Below are 7710 nucleotides of genomic sequence, written 5' to 3' on the forward strand. Positions count from 1 at the left end.
GATTATTGTTCTCCATCCTACATACTTTCTGGACTTAGCCCTCTGTGATTTCCCTTTGTTTCCCAAATTGAAAATGAAACTGAAGGGGACAACATTTTGAAAGAGTGTCTGACATCCAAAGGGAATTGCACTTTCTAAGGGACCCAACAGAATAGGTGTTTTTCCCTCACCTGAGGATGGAAACAGACCAAGATTCCGAAATGTCTGCGCCGTATTGTTCCTGCATCATGAGAACATGCCCACCCACACATCCCTGAAAACCACAGAGTTTGTAACTAACAACAACAAGATTATTGTTCTCCATCCTACATACTTTCTGGACTTAGCCCTCTGTGATTTCCCTTTGTTTCCCAAATTGAAAATGAAACTGAAGGGGACAACATTTTGAAAGAGTGTCTGACATCCAAAGGGAATTGCAAGTGGTACTCAACAGCATTAAGGAATGGTGCTTTTGAAGTGTGGGATTGCTGTGTATGTTCCCAAAGAGACTATTTTGAAGGAGATGGTAGCCAAATTTGAGTAAGTTAAGCCAGCATTTCTTTTTTGACCTAGTCTAGGAACATTCCAATAGCACCTCATATTGGGAAAATATTTGTCTCATTGTTCAATGGCCAGAAGCAGGCTCAGGCCTTATAGTCTACAGTTCATTAGATACTAGTTTTTTAGTTAGATTATCCGGTGTTTCTAATTATCCATGCCACTTCTCCCTCCTCCCATTACTGTGGACTCTCAAGAGTTTGTTGCACAAGAAGAACAAGATGATTACACCACAGCATATTTACACAAATATATATTTCTTTCAAATAAATAGTTGAACAGACAAGTGCAATAAATTGCAAAGGTGCCCACTGACTCACATATACACCAAAAATAAATACAAATTTGTGCATAATTTTATATTTGGAATATGATGACTGAATCAGTTTCAAATATAATAGCATTCACCTCTATCATTTGTCACCTATAGTTTTAGTTTTCATATGGGCTTCTAATATACTACCCAAAATAAGTTAAAACAATACCACTATATGAAGAAACATGATATAATTATACATTTAAAATATGCACTAAACAAAAAATATCCTACAAAATATATAATGCTTGATATTGACAATATCTTTAACATATATGTAAATGCAGTAATGTAGAAAAACTGGTAACACTGCTAACCATTTTATATAACAAAATCTTTTCTACAAAACTAGTGTCAGTAACTTAGAAACATCACATTTTCAAATTAATATGTTGAAAATGACTATTTGGTATTTCAATTTGAAATAATGAAGAAGCTTCTGATAATATGACAATAAAGGGTTTGTTATAGGCTTATCTTCCAGCATTTAAGAAAGTAACCATTTTGGATGTACGCTATATGCAAAATGCTAAAACATTATGAACAGACTGAATTTCATGTAGAAGTAGCATATGAAAATCACAAAGTGCCTGTAAACCAGTTTGGCCTGCCAGAAAAATGTCTAGCAGTAACACAAACTGCATGTTACAGAAAAAGAAACATGCCTGAGATCAGAATTACAGTTGTCATGGAATGCTTCTATTGTATATTCCAATTAATTTAAATGTGCATCATTTTACACAATCTAATAATCTCACAGTTTTACTCAGGGTGGGCAAGCATTCAATTCAGCTGATTCAAAGAGCATATAACTTTCCTTCTATAACTTAATTTTTAACATAGAAACCTCATGCAAGTATTCTACAAATGGGGTATGTTAATTCAACCAAGACTAACATTTTATAACAGCACTTGTAGCAAGATAATTTCCTCAGCAGTTCCTCTGGAACTCTGTATTATCAGGAACGCTGGTTGCATGTTGTATGCAGTGATGCATACATACTATGGGACCTTTTTAAGTCTGTGAGGGCTCTCTGCAGCATTCACCTTGTTTGTAGACCAGGTGCACCGTATTTTTGTATAAATTAAATTACTCAAAACACAAGGTGTACTACTTTTTAGCCTACTTTCCCCATTTTCAAAAAATAAACGTAGGCTTATGAGAACACCATGCTGCTTGTATGTCTGTATATCTCCAGCTATTAATTTCTAAATGCCTGAACCAATCTTTACATAACTCTTTGCATTAATCATGGCGCCTGAGCCCATCTAAACAGCACACCCATTCTCCCTTCATATGTGTATATGTGTATCCACCTATCTCTGTTAGGTAGCCGCTCATTAAAAACGATACAGCAACCATGAATACACATGAAACGATAAAAGAATTGTTGGAAACATAATATTTTATGTTGTCTGTGTCATATCAAGGGAAAGTAGGTGATTAATTCTTCCCAGAACTTCTTGTTTAGTATGTGGAGAGCATCCTGCTGTTCTGAGATGTAATGCCATATAGTCTTGTAGATAGGTAACAGCATTTTGGAGGAATCTGCTGCCTCTGTCTTCAGGGAGATGGAGGAAGCAAAGTGTTGGTGCCTAACTACTAAACTGCATGGAGACACATCGCAGAAACTTTGATCTTTACATTCATCACCATGATTACTCAAATCTCATATGTAAAAGAGGTTGCTGACTCAGATAGACTGTGCATGTTTTCTTTGTGTCCAGGTATGGAGAAGATATGACCATACTTTCCTGTGTTTCGTTATGAAGCTCAGTGCAGAATATCATAATCTAAAAAACATATTATTTATTTGATGAACAAATGCATATGCTAACTTTCTGAACATCTGATTTTCTGACAGGTGACAAAAGCTGATAAGCTTGGTGAGACTGTATTACAGCTTCTCCTTGCCTTTCCTCACCCCTCAAGAGACCATGCACAGATGAAATCAAATATTAGTCCCTCCAGGAAACGTGCGATCATTGGTCACATGGTTTGTGTAAGTGTTTACAATTTTAAAAAATATTTATAAAAACAAGAAAGTAACTAAGCTTATATAAATATGTCATATGAGTCTTCCAAAAATTAATCAGAACAACCTCTTTTGAATTAAAATCCAAAGTTTAAACACTGAAAAAATGAAAATTGCCACTGAGCCAGTTCTGAGACAGTTTAATCACATCTGTTTTCCAGTTTTCAGATCTGTTCAAATAACCCATCTGCCCCTGAAAACACGTTAAGATATTCTCATTTTGTGTAATTAGCAACACCAACATGAGAAACATATTTCATAAGTCATAAACTCAGTATCATTGCTGTGGGTTTGCACATCTTTGTTAATTACCTTATTTTGAATTATTTTCTTTTTCTCAATATTCTGTTTAGGGATACTGAAGGTAAATATAAAAGTTAATGAAGATCAAGAAACATGTTGTTGCCTGATGTTCCACAGCAAGCTACTATGCCATTAGCTTCCTTCCATCCCAGTATTACTAAATCTTTGTTCCCTAAGGCACATTATAAGGCCTCAGAAATTTATTTAAATGGCCAGAATGGTAAGCATATACAGAAAAGGTCAATTAGTGAGACTCATGGAACAGCTGCTTGACTTTTCATGAAATAAGTTAAGTTCGTTATTATTCACAATTCTAACACTGTTAGTGAACTTGAAAATCATATAAAAACTGCATTTATTCACAACAGTTGTGTTTCTGCACCCTCTCCTTACAAACATCATGTAAGACAGGTATCTTATTTGCAGTTTAACATTTTTTAGATATTATTTGACATTTGTGTGTTGTATTATTCAAACCATTCCTTATGAAATTTTATATGTCTCTTAAGCGAATGCCAGCTTATTATTGGTGATGATAATGGGTAAATCTACATAACACTTTATGTCTTTAGACAAAGAACGTAACAACATGATGTTAAAACATAAATGACTCTTCTTTACCAGTAATGTGCAGTAAAAGTGTACAGAGATACCAGTAGTCTTCTCACACCCCCACTCAGAAAATAAATTATTAATTATATTCACATCAAAGCTCATGAATATGCTGAAGCTTGTCCACCTCTAATCTAAATAATTTCTTGATTCTGTTGGCAACTAGAGGCACTTTCCCCAATCCTATATCATATGTAACACTGCCATGGCTAAATATATTCCAGCACCAAACCTATCATTCATTAGACCATACTATCATTTCAGTATTGCACTTCACTATGGATATTTTCCCATCTGCAATTAATACTGTATATAAGAGATTCTACCCTTGAATGTATAACATACCATTTCAACCTTTTTAAACAAGACTATACATAAGATTATGGTCTTCTGGGATTTGGCTAATACACGTCCTCGCTTCCCTCTTTCTGCACCATTTTTTCTCTGTGGCTTATTCTTCTACTCTGAAGATGAAAGCAGCCTGTTCCCCCAAAATGCTGATACCTATCTACAAAATGACTGTGTGTCACTCCCAGATGACTACAATCTTAATAACTTTGTGAGCACCTCAATGTCACAGACTGTACATAGTGCAAATATGGTTGACCATCATATTCTTATACTAACTGGATATTTGTCCTGTATTGACATTTGAAAAATCAACCAGTATGTTTAGGAAATATCAACCCTCTGTGTCCTTGATTTTTCTTTTTGCTTTCTTTGCATATACAATGGTGATATCTAAAAATAGCAAATAAAAGATAAGTTAAAGAAACTGAGATTTTATCTATTATAATTAAGCATCTTGTTTTACCATCAGTATATACAACACTAACAATATATTACATTTGTTTTGAAAGCCTGAAATGACTAGAATATCTAGAAAAAAGGAGAGGACATAATGAGGTATTCTTTTTAATTAACTACCTGGTATACATTTCATACCAGAAAATGTATTTCAGCTACAGTCAACTAAATTCAACTAGCTTTCAACAAAGTAAGTCACAACATTATGCAACATAATTTTAATAAGTTCTATAAAGAAGGGATGAGTAACACATCATTAGACAACGTGAAACAAACACTTCAAATTTTACTTCATATATGACCTCCAAAAAGTTGAGGTACAACAGACATACATTATAAATACTGAATGTAGGGTGACACCCATATTAAAGGTCACTGAAATCAAACTTTTGCCAACCCAGATGCTCGGTTTTAAATACAGAACATTCCTGAATTCATTCATTGATGCTTAACCATGGAATCTGTTTTCTTTACTTATATGTGTATATTTCCAGAAAGAAGCAAATGGCACTCATTCTTGATCCTCTGCAAGTTATAATTGTGAACTATACACAACAGATCTGCCATAAGAATAGAAGCCATTTGGAAAAGGAAATAATACACAACTAAGTGAAATAGTAAACTCATGGTGGTTGAATGTTCTGTGAGGAATAAAATCTTTTCAATACACACATTTTAGAGTATATATTTTGTAATAATAAGTGAAAGGTTCATTCAGAGTTGCAAGCCAAACAAATAGCAAATACCAACCCATGTATGTGGCTATATGTACTCTATAAACACATTTTCTTAGCTGTCATTAAGTGTCTTATTTTCAGAACATCCATCGTAAAATTCTGTACAATGATTTAAATGATTTTCCTCAGCTTTTTTAAGTCAAATGTAAGAAGAGTACATTAAAAAAGGGCAATGACTGCTTTCAGGGCCAGTGCAAGCACAATGTCATGGCAGGTGACAATAAATTCTAATCCCCTATGTTAAAAACAGATAACACAAAAATTTCCAGACACTGGAACAAAACTGCCCTTGGTGTCATAATTCTTAAAATAGTTTTATTTATATTGTTGCATAACATGTTTCGATTATTACATATTAATGGTCATGATACAAAAGTGATTGGCAAAAACCAGTTATTATACAAAAAAAAGTTTGTAAAATGTGTTACCCCAGGTGGATGCTTGGTTTGTCTATGCTGTCGCACTAATCCTAACTGCTTCCACATTATCAACAGTTCATCCAGAGGTATGTTAACATCATCATTCACGCTACATAAAAAGGTACAGAAAGGTAGAGTCATCCTTGTGCTTAACTAAGCTCTACACCATGAAGGTGTATGGGGGCTGGGGGGTAAATATAAAGATCTACGTTTTCTTGACCTCAGCATTAGGTAGATGTGAGTGGTCAGCTTCACGCTCCGACTGCTTTTCCCCTGTGGAAGGAGACCCTGGTATCCATTGGATAAGAGGCTGGATGGGCCCCATAACTGATGTGGACCACATGGAGAAGAGAAAATTCTTGGCCCTATTGGGACTTGAACTATTCCAAGATTCAAGCCAACTTCCAAATGTGAATCTGTAAACTGCACTGTTTGGTCACTAGCATACAAACTCTTCCTGATCATCATATGAGATGAGTTTGTTTGAATGGAACACAAATTTGCAAACCACAACCATGGGTCAGATTGTAACTGGTGTGCTAAATAACAGAAGTTGATAAAACAGCACCATAAAAACTGCAACACTCTCCATTATACTCTCTATATATTCCAGTATTTTAAAACCTTTGGCCCACAAAAATATTAGGTAGCCAACTCTAGAAGTTACAATCAGTGGGTACTATAACATCATTATTTTTCTACAGAGAGAAATTTCAGCTTTTTAAGGACCGATGGGCAATGTACCAGATCTTCAGTGATGCATGTCTGTTCTGAGATGCAAAAATGCAAAGAAATCAGATCCTTAGATGGTTAAGATACAGAACTGCTCAGTGAGCAATTCTGTTTTATGTTGTTATATTATACCTAGATGGACACACATTGTGGTGACATTTACATGGTGGTCAGGCCCCACCTTAAAAAATTTCTGATTCTTTTTTCAGTGTTCAACATCCAGGACAGATGTATGAAAATCTGTGACCTACTAGAGAATAACAACAGCACAACATGAAAAGCAAATAAAATATTACGTCTGGTTTCGCGCCAGAATATTAAAGTATACCAGGAAGGTGAAATGAACATTGCACATTGACAGACCTGGGTGCTAAACAAAGCAAATGTGCAGCTTTAGGTTCTGCTTTCCTTCACACTTGGGGACAAGTTTCCAACCATTTGAGTGAGTGAGTTACATTGATGTGACACAAAAATAATAAAAAAACAATAACATAATTATACCAATGATAGTAAATTTGAACTCATTTCCTATGCATTTACAGACATATTCAAGGAAACTCATGCTTATAATTCACATATATTTATACTAATTGTATGTGTATTTCTAATGGAAATTAATTATGATTCAGTCAGTAAGGCTGGAATGGATCATACATATATATGAAGTGGCCCTAACTGCTGGCCTTTGCACTGTGACCTCAGCGAGATATATTGAAATGGGTCAATAAGTGAGACAACTCCCTGACTGCATGTTATAAAGACATGCAAGCTTAGAAGTAATTAGAAGGCACAGATGGGTAAAACCAATTAGAGTAGCAGGAAATTTCAAAAAAAAAACATAGCTTGCTTAGACTTCATATTAATTTAAAGTTCCTTCTCTATTAGTACTACCATATCATTTCTTTGAACATATAATTTTATTTGTAAATTTGGAACTTATTTTTTTTTCTGAATTTCAGTTCTGATTTTACCCACCACAAATATTATGTACTTGTAATGTGCTTGCAACAAAGAATGCACCTTATCAAATATATTTGTATTGAACCTTGTTTCATACACACATGCTTGAAACAAATGAATGTTCGCTGCAACAGATATTAACATATATACAGCTGTTTATAGACACAAAAGTTTATTTAATGTCATTGAAATTTGCTAATGTTGAAAATGGGCAGGTGAGCCAGGTGTTTGAACTCCATTTTGAGCATTAA

The 7710-nt window shown here is 34.6% G+C and overlaps 1 long non-coding RNA gene across 1 annotated transcript; it reads left to right on the forward strand.

Moving 5' to 3' along the window:
• The first annotated feature begins 215 nt into the window (after positions 1 to 215).
• Positions 216 to 7326, forward strand: LOC117282252. Its single transcript, XR_004512934.1, has 2 exons — positions 216 to 519; positions 6709 to 7326. It is a non-coding gene; the product is annotated as an uncharacterized LOC117282252 (long non-coding RNA).
• Positions 7327 to 7710: the final 384 nt, after the last annotated feature.

The sequence above is a fragment of the Cryptotermes secundus genome, unplaced genomic scaffold (assembly GCF_002891405.2).
Source record: "Cryptotermes secundus unplaced genomic scaffold, Csec_1.0 scaffold369, whole genome shotgun sequence".
In the NCBI taxonomy this organism is placed as follows: Eukaryota; Metazoa; Arthropoda; class Insecta; order Blattodea; family Kalotermitidae; genus Cryptotermes; species Cryptotermes secundus.